Source organism: Corvus cornix, chromosome Z (genome assembly GCF_000738735.6).
Source record: "Corvus cornix cornix isolate S_Up_H32 chromosome Z, ASM73873v5, whole genome shotgun sequence".
Classification (NCBI taxonomy): domain Eukaryota; kingdom Metazoa; phylum Chordata; class Aves; order Passeriformes; family Corvidae; genus Corvus; species Corvus cornix.
This window is the reverse complement of record NC_046357.1, coordinates 33,726,592-33,742,829: the sequence shown is the minus strand read 5'-3', so window position 1 is coordinate 33,742,829 and position 16,238 is coordinate 33,726,592. Positions and strand designations below refer to the sequence as shown.

The following is a 16,238-nucleotide window of genomic DNA, read 5'->3' as shown; positions in this document are numbered from 1 at the left end:
AAACTGATAACAATGCAGCATTTTGGTGCTTTTTATACCTGTACTTTCTTTTGGCATTGTTCTGAGGTATAAATCCCTTGGAAAAAAAAAGCTGATGTTAGGTATGCAGAAAAGATGAGACCACTACTAAGGTGTTTGTGTGCCTGAAAAAACTGTTGGGATGTAACGGACATTTGTCCCATTTAAAAAATGGTGCCATTTGTTGTACGGCAGCTTGTGCTACGGTTGCCTGATATTTAGGGAATAAGCTGCAGTGAAGTCTTCCATGTCACACAGACATTTTAGGGGCCCAGAGAAAACAGGTTTTTTTTACAGCCTGGATAAAATTGGGGCAGTGCTTTGGAGGGAGGGTCTCATCACCAATGATTAATTCCTTATTTACTTTTTTCCACCAAAATCAAAACATAGTCATTTTGTTGATTAGAACTTTATTAATCTGAATACATTGCTGTTTACAGAAAATATTTCCTAGTAATTATAATGCTAAAATCTCAGATGGCTTGCAGAAAATATCCATTTTCTTTCTTTTTCCAAAAGCCATACTAACTTCATCAGTGCTGTAGGAGGATCACTGCTTCTCAGCTGATATTATTATCTCAGCTGTGATTTTTCTCAAGCTAGTCTTTGAAATATTGCTGACTGAATAATGGGTGATTCAGATTCCCAGAAAAAATAGTGTCTTCCCAGCAATAATTACATTTTGAGGTACTGACAGGCACTGCAGAACTGTTGTGAGAACATGGGGTCAGGAAACGCAGTGTCTGCTCAGCACTGTATTTTCCAGTTACCTTGCTTTCTGATCTCTCTATTCTCAGCTTCCACTATAGCTCAGCAATTTGACATCTCTGTCTATACTTCCAGACATGTCTTTTGTAAAGCCTTCAAAATCTCTGTGTTTTGATTGACTGAAAATATCTATATTGTGTTGATATTTCAATGTTGAACATCTAGCTGAATTTTTTAAAAAATCTTGTCCACCCCCCTTCTTACAGTAGATTTTAATTATTTTTCCAGCCCTTATTGTATTATGGAAGTGAGTTTTTCCTAGCTAAAAAGTGTTTCAAATATTTTTCCAACCCTAAGGGACAGAAACCCTACTGTAAAAGTATCTCTCATAGAAATAGTGGTTAACTTTGGGCATTCCTTTGTTTTTGATGCAACAGTGAAATAATTCTTGGTAAGTCAGTTGCAACCTACTGGCAAAGTAAACCTCTTTGGTAGGCAGCTAATAGAGCAGGAGATCAAAGGCTCTCTTTGGCTAACTACCCTATACTTTTTAATCAATGCATCACAAGGGTTAGATGACTTCACCAGATACCCTGGCTGTGCAGGAGGGATCTAGAAGTAATACAGAGCTTCTGTGTAAAAATGTCTGGAAGGGAAAACACTAATTGCCATCACAACTAGAGACACACAAAGAGAACTGTCTGCGAAAGAAAAATAAGAACTTGACAGCCATTTACAAGTTCTAGATTGTACAAGAAACACCTTGGAGTCCTAAGCAATTCATTATAACTTCTTCAAGAACTTTACTGTTCACTTATTTTTCCTGACAAAAAAATAGGAAATTAGCTGAAATATATATTTCTGCATAAGATACTAATGGGAATGTTTATGTGGGAGCAAAACAAATGAAAAGAACATTTCAGTAATTTTGGTTTCCACTAATATTTTCAAGTTTTCTTTAAAACCAAAAAAATTAAAGCAACAACCAACCAAACCAACCAACCAACCAAGTCCCAAACCCAAACAACAAACAAAACCCATCACTCACACGCACACACACAAACACACACAAACCCCTCAAAAAAGCCCAAAAACCACAAACCAAAAAATCCACAAACCCTGAAAACATTACATTTCTGACACGGAGAAAAAAGAGAAACTGACTAGCAGTGCAGTGCATCACCCTTCCAGCCACAGCCACAGCTGGAAACTAAAAGGGCTGACATGACAGGTTGGTTCTCCTTCCTAGATCTTGGGTGGCTTCATCAAACTGTGGATGACCCCATGTAAGAGGATTCACTAAATCTGAAAATAGATTTATAATTTGATTAAATATCAGAGCCTAATTTAGAAACAACCCCTCTGAATAGGCTCTCATTTTCTACAGAGATTAAAGATTTTCCTCCCTTACTTCAGTGAATCAAGGATCTCTTTTGTCATCTTAGGTATTTTAAACCTGTTCAGTTTTTTCTTTTCCTTCTACCTGGAACTGTGCTAAGAACAATGAATGTAAAACTACATTTCCTGAGGAAATATAGAGAAGGTGGTAGACTTGCCATCATCTTTCCTTTCCACCGCTTTAGTATTACTTTTGATGAGTTGTACTAACTTATGACCACAACTTTGGTGGTAGAAAATCTGTGAGTGATTTTATTCTTTACCTGTGTTCTTACTGCTCTTAGATCATTCCAATATAGAAATAACCTAGTTTCCCTAACATTTAATTTATCAAAGGAAAGAAGAGGTGGCGAGCTGTACCTTTCCATGGCTCAAGCAAGGTTCTTGATAGAACTGATGTTGCAGGTATCATGCTGCTGCAGCTCAGGCACTAGCCCTGACAGATTCTAAAGCCCCAGATTATTTGTGAGCTCATCTAGTCTCAAGTTCTGCTGTTAAACCTTCCACAAAGTCTGTTTCCTTCCTTTCTTTCTTAGCAGCTCTCTCTCTTGTCACACATCTTTTCTTATTCTGCATGTTATTTCTGTGAGATAGTAAGACTGCAATGAGATGCACTGGCTGCATGTCATACGGTGACATAAAGACATAAAGCAGAAGTCTTGGACTATTACAGCTGGTGATGGGTCAGTAGCTCTGACCGAGGAAGAGGTGACTGGTCCAGAGAGATGGTCCCAAAAGGAATCACCTTCCTGAGGCCCAGTGTCTTCCCTCAGCTGCTGGCTAGGAGGGCCCGTGCAGAAGCTGTCAGCTCTTTAGTGATTGTCAGCTCGTGATTTCAGCTCAGCTCTGCAGGGAAGCCTCCAGGCCAGACCAGAGAGAGATGCTCAGGTAGCTGGTTCCACACAAGGCAGCTTTATTGTTGGTCTGTACTCTGGCAAAGGGGAAGCTGGGGACGAGAGCTCTCCTCTCACAGGGGCAGAGGGCTAGCTTTATAGGGATACAGGGGGTGGGTGTCAGAGGGTAAAGGCCAATGGGTTACAAAGGATCTGCATAGGGTCTCCCAGAGGATTCTGGGTCGATCTTCTTCTCCCATAACTGAAGAGTAGCTGCCTTCCCAGGGAGTCCTGCTGGGATATTGCTCCATCTCCTTATCTCAGCAGACATCCCTCCAGGGCAGTGGCTGGGCATACCCTACACTGAACTAGTCTAAGTTTTCTGCCTGCAGCATGAAGGGTCAGCACTGAAGCCCTGACTGTATATGCCGACACTGCTACTGTACTCACCTCTCTTACTGCACTTTCTTGTTGCTTGATAGAACCTTGTTGCTGCCCTCAATAGAGTTAATGCAACCCGGTAAATACCCAAGAGTGAGATGTTTACTGTACTAATTATTTAGGGCTTTTTCTGCATTACAGAAGAATCCCAGTCTAATAATTCTTGAAGATAGGAAGTCAAGTGTCTGGCATATATTTCAATTCCTACAAGGTGACCTTGAAAACATGACTCCCATTTCTTGTCTTTCTCTTGAAGGATATGCAGAAAAATCGATACTTCTTGCCGATAGAACTTTTTTCTGTATTAATTTCTTCTTGTTTATAAAGATGTGTCTCTCCTGGAGCTGACACCAAGAAAGGAATAGAGTAAGTAGGTTGCTTAGCATAAGAATATCCACATCTGGCACAACTTTTCACAAAATTTCCATATGAAGCATGCTCTCCTACGGCAGACAAGGTGACAAGTGTTAGTACCTACCAGGTCTGCCCTGGTTGTCAAACTCCCCTGGAATGCCCTAGACTTCTGATTTTCTGTAGAGATCAAGTTCTTCTACTGTCATCCAGATCAGAAATGTCTTTCACTTCTTTATCCCTTTCAACCAAATTTCATAGTCAGCTTTGGACGAAAGGAGAAATGAGATGAATGTCAGACTCACAAGAGTGTATAGGAACGGAACTAGCATTGATTTCAGCAGGTTGAAGATGCCTAAGTACTCTCATTCCTCTAGTTTTAAATAACATGTGGGTGCTTTGTTTCTGGGGGATGAACAATGGTCACAAATAACAATTTCACACCAGAAAGGCTAAATGTGTCGCACTAAAAGGAATGGAAAATGATGAGAAGAGTGTGTTGTTGATATACCGGGCTGCACTCATTCTGCTTACAAAAGTCTGCTCTGAACTCCAGAACTTCTGGCATTTCAATGGCAAGTAAAATTCTAGTTTTATGTTTACATTGTTTGGGTTCTGGCATGAGAAAATTGGTAAAGATTTGTGTTACAGTGCGGATACTGTAACACGTGTATCAAACAAGGAGGCCTGTGGAAAATAAATATATATGGACAGATTCTTGATAGCTGTTTCAGAGAGATGTTTATTTCTCCAGCCCCATGGCTGGAGCTCTGCCGAGGAACTGCGGCAATCACGGGACCCGAGGGCCCTTCTGCCTGCGCAGGGGAACACAAAACAACCAATGGGAACGAGGCTGAGCAGGGGCAGGGAAGCCCCGTGTCTGTGCCCTCAGGGCCCCTCTCCCAGGGCTACATGGCAGGGGGGAAGGGACCCCGACATTTCGCCCGTTTATTTCTTAACGAAAGAGATTTAAAAATTAACATTGCAAACAACTGGATAAACACAACAAGAACAGTTTTAAAACAAAACAAGCCACCCTCCTGAGTCTTTAAATGTCCAAACAGATTCTCTGGAACATCTTAAGGCTGACAGAAGGGAGACAGGACTCTCTGGGCATGCTTTGTGGGGAAACTGAGGCAGGAGAGGGTTTAATTTCTTCCCTCCCCCTTTTCATCCCCCCCTCAGCATCAGAGAGGAGTTGTGGGGAAAGGGAATTGTATAGGGAAGCCATGGGGTGAAAAACGGATTAGGAATAAACTGGGGATGGGGTAAGCTTAGGAAAGGGTTCATAATGGGTATAGGGTAAAAGGGGAAAGTAGGTTGTGGGTAGGGAAGTTGCTGGGATGGATATTGTTTATAGGTTTGTGCATAACGGCTGCCTTTGACAGGAATACCTCCAGGCCCAGTAACATTTGCTGGTTGTAAACCCTTCTTTCCTTGCACTATATCAAATTACACAACTTCCCCATCTCCTACACTTTGCAGGTAATTTTTAGGGTTATTCCTTTTAATGGAAGTTCTATGGATGAATAAATCTTCCCCTGTGTCATCGCGTGTTATAAACCCATAGTTGTTTTTTACATTGTACCATTTCACAGTTCCTGTGACCTTCGTGGCTACAACTTCTCCTATCACATGCTTGCGTATTTGTCGTGGCTGCTGGTCCTGCGTGGCCGCCGCCTCGCCGACTCCAATGTCTCAGCCGGGCCCCCGCGCTGCGGCTGCTCCGCGCCTTCCAAGCGACGCTGCTCTGGCGTGTCTGGGCTCTGCGCGGCCCCGCGTTGCCATCGCCGCCGGCTGCCATCCATGCGCCACTCCTCTCGGTCGGGTGCTCACAGGGCTTGCTCCACCACGTGCTGCGCGGGGCCGGGTGGGCACCGCCGGGTCACACCGCTCCTGCTGCGCCTCGCTCTGCTGCCAACACTGCAGCTCGTGTGGCTCTGCCCGCATACGGGAACTGCCTCGCTGCTGCTCGCAGAGCGCTTGGTGCATGTGGGCGAGGCTGCACGGTCCCTGAGCCAGGCTTCCCTTCACCAGGACACAACTGACATTGCTCAACAGTCTTGGTAATTAAATAACATTCACGGAAATATTCTTCCATTGGCATATATTTTGACTCAAAAATTAACTGTGTCCAAACAGTATTCCAAAAGACTTTGGTAAGAATTAAATCCCAAGAAACAGAAAAATTTCTTAAACAACCATGCCAGGAAGTGTTTCAGTTCCTTTTGAGCTTGAATTAAGCTAAAATTTACAAATCGTTGTTCAAGAATCTTTTCAAGTTTAAGATAAATATCCATATGCAGCTTGGAGAGCCAAGAGTCTTTCCACGGTTCCTCCATAATTTAGAGATGGAACAGCAAAACAAAAACAAGAAGAGGAATCCAGAATCTAGTAAATCTAGAATTTACTCACACATCTGTTGCTTAGGGATCAGGGATTGTTCTGCTCGCATTATCCACCATTTGTTACAGTGGGGATTCTGTAACATGTGTATCAAACAAGGAGGGCTGTGGAAAAGAAATACATATGGACAGACTCTTGATAGATGTTTCAGAGAGATGTTTATTTCTCCAGCCACATGGCCAGAGCTCTGCCGAGGATCTCTTACAATCACGGGACCCGAGGGTCCTTCCCCGTGCAGGGGAACACAAAACAACCAATGGGGAATGAGGCTGACGAGGGGACAGGGAAACCCTGTGTCCCCTCCCCCCCAGGGCCCCTCTCCCAGGACCACACGGCAGGGGGGAAGGGACCCCGACAGATTTGAGAATGGAAAGTCATGTTTTTATCATTGGTAATGTTTCTCAAAGAAAGGTGTTTGACCATCGGACTTTGAATTTCCATAATCTCTTCTGAATAATTGTTCCATACCTGAGAAATCAAGACAGAACTTCTTTCTTTATTTGATGCCTTCAATATAGCCGCAGGTGACAAAGTTGTTATGTGATCGTCTATGAGACTGCAAATGAAAAACCTGTCGGACTGCAAGAGGGTGAGAAAAGATGCAGGAAACTATTGCCTCTGGAATGTATTATATCAAAGATTCCCCCTGACTTGTAGGATGTTTATTCCCTTTGCCTCTTAAAATGAAGTATTGATTTGTGCTTAACAGAGCTTCCAGACCTAAAGGTGTCCAAGGCAAGACCCCACATTGCCAGGTTGTGGGTGTGGATTTAGAGAAGGGGCTCCCTAAGCACAGAAGGACAAGTTGCTGAGTGGTTACATAATGGTCACACGTAGTGGTTGAATCTGCTGCCTCTACAGAGATACCAAGTGAGACAGCAAGAATTTTCATCTTTGCTTGATTTACCTCCTCTCCCGATTCAGATCCAGATAGGTTTGAACACTGCTGAAGGAAAAACTTCACGTAACAGTTCTGAAAGTCTTTTGAAGTCAAGTATTTATTTAAAGAATTTAGAAAAAAACCCCAACAAACAACAAAAACTCCCAGAACTAGCATAAAATTCTAGCTTATTGCTTATTGCTAACAGCAGACTCAAGAGTTTGCAGCAGTAACTACAAGCATCGCCCTGGGCTGTGAACAGTCTTCACTTCCACTTACCTCGCTAATATGATTTTGGTGTTTGGATACAAATTTACTGGTTCTACTGTAAGAGAAGTAGTTTGGGAGCTCATTGGTTTTACCCCTTCACTTCAAAATTAGTCAGCAAAGGTGAGATATATAAATGACATTAATAGCTCCTTTTAACATCCTTGTTTTTAAAGAATTTTCTTTTGACTGGCTATGTATTTGCCCACTCTAGCCTTCTTTATTGACACAAAACGGCTAACAAGTGTATGTTTGTCTCTGCACACAACAATTTACACACATGCTAAGTCCATGATGTCTGTGTTGCCAGCTCTATAGAGATAACATGTAATACATCAGTGCAGATGATGGACTTGGTAACCAATATCTTGGTGGGATATGTCCATGAGAGCAAATGTCGTAATTCTCTAACTTGATACAGGGTTTTGTGCCGTAACATGTCAGTCACTATTTGGATTCAATTTGAGGCAACTATTAAAATTTTGATCTTAAATATAAGAATAAATATTACTTTCCTACTTGCTGTGTTTTTCTTTTCAGTGGTTAATTTTTTATTGCACTGAAATTTCACTTCAGATAAAGGCTTACTAGTCTTTATTCTGTGTTTAAAAGAGATACTGAACTAGAATTTAATTTATTACTTTTGCCAGAATAGTACAGCACAAACTTCCTTTTGCTTTTGGGTTAGTGAGTCTTCAGTAATATCTCAAATAGCCAAATTTTAAGACTTAGTCCTTCCAGTGTTGGATTCTTTGCTATCCCAGGACATTATTTATCTTATTAGCTCTTGCTATTCATTCTGCTCTGTATTGTGCTGAGAATGGTGAACTCACCTCATTAAAGGTATGTTGGGCTTTGTCCGAATCAAGTATCTCCCTGAATGGCTTTACCACATTGGAGGAAATCCAGAAAAATCGTGCATTTTCCAGCTTACTGTCATTAGCTTCTTAAAAATCTCACATTGCAAAATAAGCTGACAGTTACTTCAAGTCTGTACTTCCGTACTTCTGTCTGCAGCATCTCCTTTGCTGGGTGGGCAAGGGTGGGCAAGGACTGCTGACTGCATCTGCAAAAACAGCCCTCTGTTCAGGACTGTGGTGATGTATCCACGCGGAGAGAATCTACCGGTGAGGCTGTGCTAGTGAGCAAGTGCGATGTGCTGTGTTGAGGCAAGACCGGCCGGACAGCGGGCCTGTATCGGGACCCGGGAGCACCAACCAGCCCCAATGGCTCTAGCCCTGCTCAAGCCGTGGGGAAGAGCCCAGCCGCACGGGTGTCCGGGACGGGACGTGCCTTCTCCAGGCTGGCAGAGCTCTCCATCTCCTGAGGCCGCGCACAGGTTTCTGCCTGAGGCCGGAGGTGTGTGTGGGGCAGCCCGGTGCTGCGGGTGGGATATGCGCTGGGGCCCCGCGCAGGAGGCGCCGCTGCGGGACCCTCGGGCAGGGCTCCCTCGGCGCTGCACTGCGGAGGTGTCCGTGCCTGCCGGCTGAGCCCGATGCTGTTCCGCGCACAGCCACCCGCTGTCAGCACAGGACCCGGCTCTGTGGGGCCAGACACCCCTGCCTGGGCTGGAGGTGGCGGCTTTCGCAGCTGGTTTTGCGTGTGCCGTAGTTAAATGAGTTAAATGCTGCTGACACCACCTGACTGCGAGGCCACGGTCCGTGAAACGATAGCCCCAGGCAGACCGCTGCTTCTGCTCTCGGCGAATCTCCAACTTAGCATCAATTACTGATTTTTTATTTGTTAATTTATTTGAATTTTTTTTTTTTTTTTAATTTTATGGAGAGCATCAACTCTCCAGAAAAATGCTCAGGATCCTACCAGCAGGAATGTTTTTCTCCCCGCGAATTCTCCCTGTTGCTCAAGATGAGGTGTTTTTCTCCCTTCACTCAAATTGACAACATAAATATGAGTATGTATTCCTGTGCAATTCCTCTTCTATTAGATTGCCAGTCACACCAATTTCATGCTGTCACATGGGAGAGAAATTTACTTCTTCCCCTGCTCGCATTATGGCTGGAAATGAAGCCTCTTATTAAAGGAGATAATAAGTGAGGATTTATCTTGCCCTTGTGAGCTGCTTTATTTATTTTTTTTTTACCCTCTGCTTTACAGAAACAGTTAAACTGATTCTTTACTGAGTTAAGCATAGAAGACAGCAGTATATACCACAGGTATGTGGAAAGCCAGTTCAATTAATCTGGTGATCTGGCCACAAAAACTTTGAAAATGCAGATAGCATGTAAAATTGTGTTGCCTGTAAGGGGACAAAAATCTACTCATTTGTCAAACTCGTTTTTGTTCCTATTTCAGTAGGCTTATTGTTTCCCTATTTCAGGCAGGATTATTAAGCTAAAGCTGGGCCCCATACAGCCTTCAGCCCTTCCCTTCCCTTCCCTTCCCTTCCCTTCCCTTCCCTTCCCTTCCCTTCCCTTCCCTTCCCTTCCCTTCCCTTCCCTTCCCTTCCCTTCCCTTCCCTTCCCTTCCCTTCCCTTCCCTTCCCTTCCCTTCCCTTCCCTTCCCTTCCCTTCCCTTCCCTTCCCTTCCCTTCCCTTCCCTTCCCTTCCCTTCCCTTCCCTTCCCTTCCCTCTGACTTTAGTGAACACCTGGCATCCAGCCAGGGTCAATGCACCACACCTGAAAGTGTATGTGAGCCAGACTGCATAATGCACTTTGTCCCAGTTTAATTTTTACAATTAATTGGAATGATTGTAAAGGTTTTTATTCTGAGGCTGCCACTTTTATCATGTTCTTAGGCTTTTCTAACTTAAAAAGGCAGAACACGACAGCAGGTGTCACTGTAATAGCAGCAAAAGCAGGAGAGTAAAATCTCTATCTTTCTTACCACATTATTTTGGCTCTATAGTGTTTTCACCAGAGAAAAGGATCAAGGGCAGCTTGGTTCTTGTTCTGGTCTCCTGACTGTAGGTTTATCAAAAACCAGATCAGCTTATGTTAGTATTTAGAAGCATGAAGAGGGTTTGGGAGACTTTTAACACTGAGAGAAAAAATACAATTATTTTCCTTGTGGACTAGCAAAGAGACAGGAAGAGGTACTACCGTTTGGAAATACCCTTCTGTACTTTCTGAATTTTATTCAAACCTAGGAATTTTCAGTAAAATTAAAGTACTGAGAACAGATTATAAATATTAAGTTCTGTATTTTGAACAGAGTGCCTAAGGCTACTAGTTAGTCCCTAGATTTGTAATGAGACGAGTAAATCAATGTGATATTCAAACTTAGTGGGCTCACTGGAGCTGTCCTGCCGTTAAAACCTTGTCGGTGAGCCCCACTTTGAGACTCAACCATTCCACTTTCAGTATTCATTAAATGAAAAAAATCTGTGTCTGCTATATGGCTCCTGCGGCAAATTCCACAGACTGCAGCTGAAGAGAGTATCTACCTATGAAGGAAATTTTGAAGTGGAATATAATACTTACCAAAATACAGATTAGCCAGTAAACACAGAAAACGACCATGTGAAACTTTAGATTTCAAAGACCTGTGGCTTAAAGAGAGACTAAATATATCCACATTTACTGTAAAGCCTTTAAGGTGTAAAAAGTTGCAAAAATGGATAACAGTGAATACTCCTCTCTTCCTTATTTTAGGTTAAAGGATAGGTCTGGCCATTCTTGACTTTCAAAACACTCTCAGAGGAGTATTCCTCTTCTTCTGAAGTTCAGGCAGTGGGATATTTAGCACATAACCTGTCAAACAAGCGTACTTCTTGTTTTATAAAACTACTGCTCTCTCCTTACCACTCCAGAATGGATGACACTCCATTCCAGTGTGGCATATCATGTGCTCCGAAGAGTTATGCTTCTGTGTGGGACTTGTTTGCATTCCTACTACCTACATTTCCAGTGGGCTCTGTTTACTCCAGTCATCTTGGAGGAACAGATGAAAAATTTTCAAGAATTGTATCACTATGAAGAGAACACAGAAAAAAACTGGCAACCTGGGTCCTAAAGCCCCATAATCTTCACATTTCAAAGGTCAGTTAAATATGGTCTTACAACTCAGTACTGCACTAGGAAATAAAATACTTCCCAGTGCATAGTGAAAGTTATCAATGAACCTAGCAAAGAAACGAATCAATTGAAATCACAGATAGCCTTTCCTAATGTCCCTAAGCTTCACTTCAGTAATATATATTCTTTATAGAAATAAGCTGCTGAGAATTTTAGGAAAAAAATTAGTTTCATAACCAGAGCTGTATGAAATGGAGAACAGAGAAACCATATTAAAAGAAATAGATAAATCTGACAAGCAGAACTCAGGTGATATCTGAAGCGACATAAACCATACCCTAACGTTCAGAAGAGCTGAGTTATGCTTTTATAATGCTGTGTCTTCATGCTGCTAGCCAAAACACAGCCTGAACCCTTGAGGGAGAAAGTGTTTACAAATGGCTTTGAGTATCTCTGAGACCATTTATTACCTGCCGTATTACGAGGGATTTGGTTTACAATTTAAATAGTTAAGACACTTCCAGGTTAAGACAGATACAGGTCAGTTACAAATACCAGTTTTAAAAGTGATCTGAACAGCCAAAGTTATTAAGTGTAGATTTCAAGTCACAATTTCTGGTCATTCTGACACTGCAAAGAGTCTCTGCTACAAGGGAGCAGACCTGGCTCCTAATCTGGGTCTATATAATTTGTTTATACCAATGCTCATCACAGGGGCGGGATGGGATGGAAAAGATTACACTGCTGAAAGTATTTTTAAAAAGTATTTTAAAACTAGCAATTAGATTGGAAACTGTTAGTGACAAACACTGCGCAAAATTTGCGTGTGTGATACTTCCTTCACACACAGGATCAAGGACTTCAACAAAAAATAACACACTGCTGTGTTTCTCTCAGATTTTAACTTTCTGTGTACTATTTTTAACTTCTGAAGTTTTTATATCCTTAAAATCTAACCTTCCTTTTAATGGAGTTACCAACTTGAGATCTAGCTATAATTTGTCAAGTGTTTCAGAGGAACTTGGTTTTAATCCAGACACACTGTGTGCTTTCATGGTCAGGCAAGTTATTATAAGCCATTGCCTTCATCTTCATGAAGAGGTACTGTGTGGGCAATATCTGTTGTGTGCTTCAACAGACAGACTAACACACTACCTGGAATAAAACTTGTCAAGGAAAAAATGTGTTTTTCTAACAGCAACAAGGAAATGTGGGTTTGAATAAAGAAATCTGCTGTGCTTTTCTAAATAAAGTGAATGTTTTGCTGAAAATGTTTTCCCATCAAGGGGGAAAAAGTTGAGAGATCATCTCATTTCCACAATTTTAAAATAATGAGAAAGACTTGGTGTTTTTTTTCATTTTTATTGGCTCAAATTGTACAGGAAGCACACTAGTTACAACTAGCAAACAATTAATGAGTTAATGAGCTCTGAGTCTAGATCATGTGTGGCTCAGCTTAAATTGGGGTTCCTGTTGATGGGTAGAACCCCAGAAGAGGCTTGTTTGTGAGCTGGGCTTGTTCAGGATGGCCCTGAGATGGAGCAGTTTTATATTAAAGAAGCATCTTTGGATCATATTTCTCTGACAGAACAGCCAAGGAACTTTGATGAGCCAGCATTGCATGAGGGTATGGAAATTCTTGGGCTGAAACTCTACAAGTAGTGACCTTAGTCACAGCAAAAATTCAGCTGCAGAGTGACAACCAGTGAAGGGAAGCAACGAATGTCTGTCCAGATTCCCAGCTATGCTGGAATGTGAAGAGGAACACAGATATGCATGAATTTTCACCATCCTTTATTAAAGAGAAGTATTTTGTTCTTCTGATCCATAACCTCTAAGTCATGCAATTCTAGCAGGTGAAGTTTATGCAAACACATGTTTTGGCATCTTACTTAACATCCTCTGTTAAGGAGGACTTTGCTGAAGCTGTGATTTCAGACAACACTGCACATGAGAAAATACTTCAAAAGAAATTTGAGTATAATGAAAACTAAGGTCTTTTCCTTGCTGTGGAAAGGATTAAACATGGGGAGTTTTGTGAGTGTAATGAGAACCAAATGTTTGCCAGTAACTATACAAGGTTGCTTCAGTATCAATAGTAGTATAAGCATTGCATATCCTATGAAAGCATGCAACAAACCAAAGCTGCTTGTTGTTTTAAAGAAAAATCCTTATTTCTAGGTGACCAATTGATAAGAACATCTTCAGAATACAGTCTCAGCCTCCTCCTTGTCTCAGTGTCCTTATACCCTTGAGTATAAGTCTCCAGACAAATCTTGTATTTTATCATCTTCCTTAACAGATGCATTATGTATACAGGTCTCCATGGATGGTAATGCCTTATCTTGGTATGTTGCAGTTTACCTTTGCTTCCCCACTTTTTCCTACTTTAAATTCTGTGTGAGAACATTGTGCAATCTACCAATTCCTTTAAAGCAACAGAAACCTATAGGCTTTGAAGAGCAATTAATTAGTACATGGTAATGTTAAGGAGAATGTAGCCTTCCAGAAGATTGCACTAACTTCACAATTCAGTAAACCAATCTGTAATGGTAATAGGAGAGAAATATGTGCAGAGATCCTAGGAAGAAGAAGAACACAATCATAGTGAATGCTTGAATATGGATAACTAAGTGAAACTCTGTAGTGTGAAATAGTTTGTGCAAATTACTATGTGTAACTTGTTCTCAATATACTTGTAAACACGAGTCCTTCTTCCTTCAGCAAAAAGTCGTTGATTGAAGCTCTGCAAAAATCTGCAAAAATCTGCAAAAATTTGCAAAAATAGAGAAGGAATGCTGGGAACCTAATACTTCTGAGGCTTGTGCAATAGTCTTCACTTTGATCTGCATCAAAGCTACTGCTTCAAAGTTATTTCTAAAGGACAGAGACTAAAACTGGAAAAGGAAAGTGCATGAGCCTGATGTATTAAAGAGTCTCTGTTCTTCTGACTGCTTGGTTTCTGCACTGCAATGAATGCAAGATGAGAAACCGGGAGTAAATGAGCTGTAATTAAGTAGCAATGGTAGCAATGCTTTTGTTCTGGCTGTTTGTATGTTAATCTTTTAGACTGCTGGCCACAGAATCTACCCAGAGGAATACCTGGAATATTCTCTTTGAGGAGTAGAAAAAGAAGAGAACTGGAGGAAAAAGGGGAATAGTCAGGGAGGAAATATTAATCAAAACAGGTATCTATAACAAACATCAGTGTTAGAATGTTTTTCATGTGATATGACATCTGGTGCTTATTTAATGAACGAACTCCTATAAAGACATGGTTTTTACCAGAAAGATTTCATAATATTAGCATAACTTTATTCAGTGGGCTTAGTTGTTATGATTTAACATAATTCTGTCTTCAGTTACAGGGTATTTATTTCTATGCAACAAGATTCTGCTTTAGTCAGGTTTGACCAAATTATAAGTACTTCTTAGGTCTTCTAAATAATTTGTAGATGTGTTGTCTAAGAAAAGAAGTACAAGGGAAGTGATATCAAGCCACTTCTCTACCTACCTGACTTCCTTCCCAACACTGCCTGACAAGCTTGGGTGATTACTACAACTGAGCAGAAGGCCATCTGCCTAGTACTTCTGCCTTCTTACGCAAAATTTAAAAGCAAAAAAAAAAGAAGGTCTGCTGAAATGTCCAGGCAGGAAGCATTACTCCCATTTCCTGTGTGATATCTGTTACCTGTGTAGAAGTTCTGTGTCAAAGTTTGCAATAAAAATGACAATATGAACAGAGTATAAATTCCAGTATTTTTCCTATTACAAAAAAACCCCAAAAACGTAGAAACTGATTTAAAGAATCAATAGTATTTTGAAATAATGTTGTCCAACCTCATCACATTTCTAAAATTTGAAACGCAGAAGTATATAAACAGAAAAACACAGACTAACTCCGTCAGATGTATTCTATTGTTTTTTGAAGCAATTCAGGCAGTCAAATATCCTTCACATTTTATGCATGTAGAAAATTGGTACAAACTCACTTGTGAAGAAAAATCAGTGACATCCGGTTCACCTGTAGAAGCCAGGACTTCATTAAGTCTGTGGAAAATATATAGAAATTAATAAAGGTAAGGAATAGTGTAAATGGAAGAAAATAATTACAGGCTTTGTTGCCAAGAAGGAACTTTTTCAGAATCTAGGATCGAAAACGGAACCAAACTTTGTATCTATTTGAATACATATTTAAATACAGTGCATAATGAGACAAACATAACTCTCCCAGGTTTTTTTTTAGTAGCTCTTTGTAATGAAGAGTAAGAAGTAGCCTTTGTACCAATAATATCACTGCGACATGTACCTCTGATTTCAGGTAATTGAAGAGAGCAATAGATAAGCACAAATATCTCATTAGTCAAGGAACCATCACAACAGCACTAACAGTGCTGTTTTAACTAAACAGCTTTGTGTTTTATAAAGAATGAGGTAAAGGGGAATCAGGCTTGTGCTTTAAATTAGATACTTTGTGATAGATGTTTGCTTTCGTCTTTGTAAAAATGGATTCATCTTTATGGAAACATGTTTGAAATATGAATTATAAGTAAATGAAGTAAATAAATCAGGTTTAAGCATCATCCTTTGAGGATCTTTTTCTTGTAATACATGATTTTCATCAAGAAAATCCACAGCTGTCTAAATGTTTGGATCATTCTTTGTATAAGTTGAGTAAAGAATTGAGATGAAAAAGAGCTTAACTATTGAAGACTGCTTTCAGATCTTCCTAGTGCCTCAAGGGTGAAACTTTTTTTCACGAATGATAAGTCCCTTTTCCAGCTGCATGTATGTAGTTTACCCACATACACATATCAGATGGCTGTGATTTAGGGCATAAACATATCTTTCATCCTGAGTCCAATAACTCATTGCAGCAGTCATTTTTGCCTAACCTAAAATAATATCCAGGAAGTCTGCATACAATTTTCTGCCTGAATTTGGGACTTCACTATTTACTG

At 40.9% G+C, this 16,238-nt stretch overlaps 1 long non-coding RNA gene across 3 annotated transcripts in view; it reads right to left on the bottom strand.

Moving 5' to 3' along the window:
• Window positions 1-9,928: 9,928 nt before the first annotated feature.
• Window positions 9,929-16,238, bottom strand: part of LOC109144676 — a 114,208-nt gene continuing 107,898 nt past the window's right edge. For all 3 annotated transcript variants that reach the window (XR_005603931.1, XR_005603932.1, XR_002045572.3), the window contains one exon: window positions 9,929-15,327. This is a non-coding gene — a long non-coding RNA (uncharacterized LOC109144676). The remainder of the gene's footprint in view (window positions 15,328-16,238) is intronic.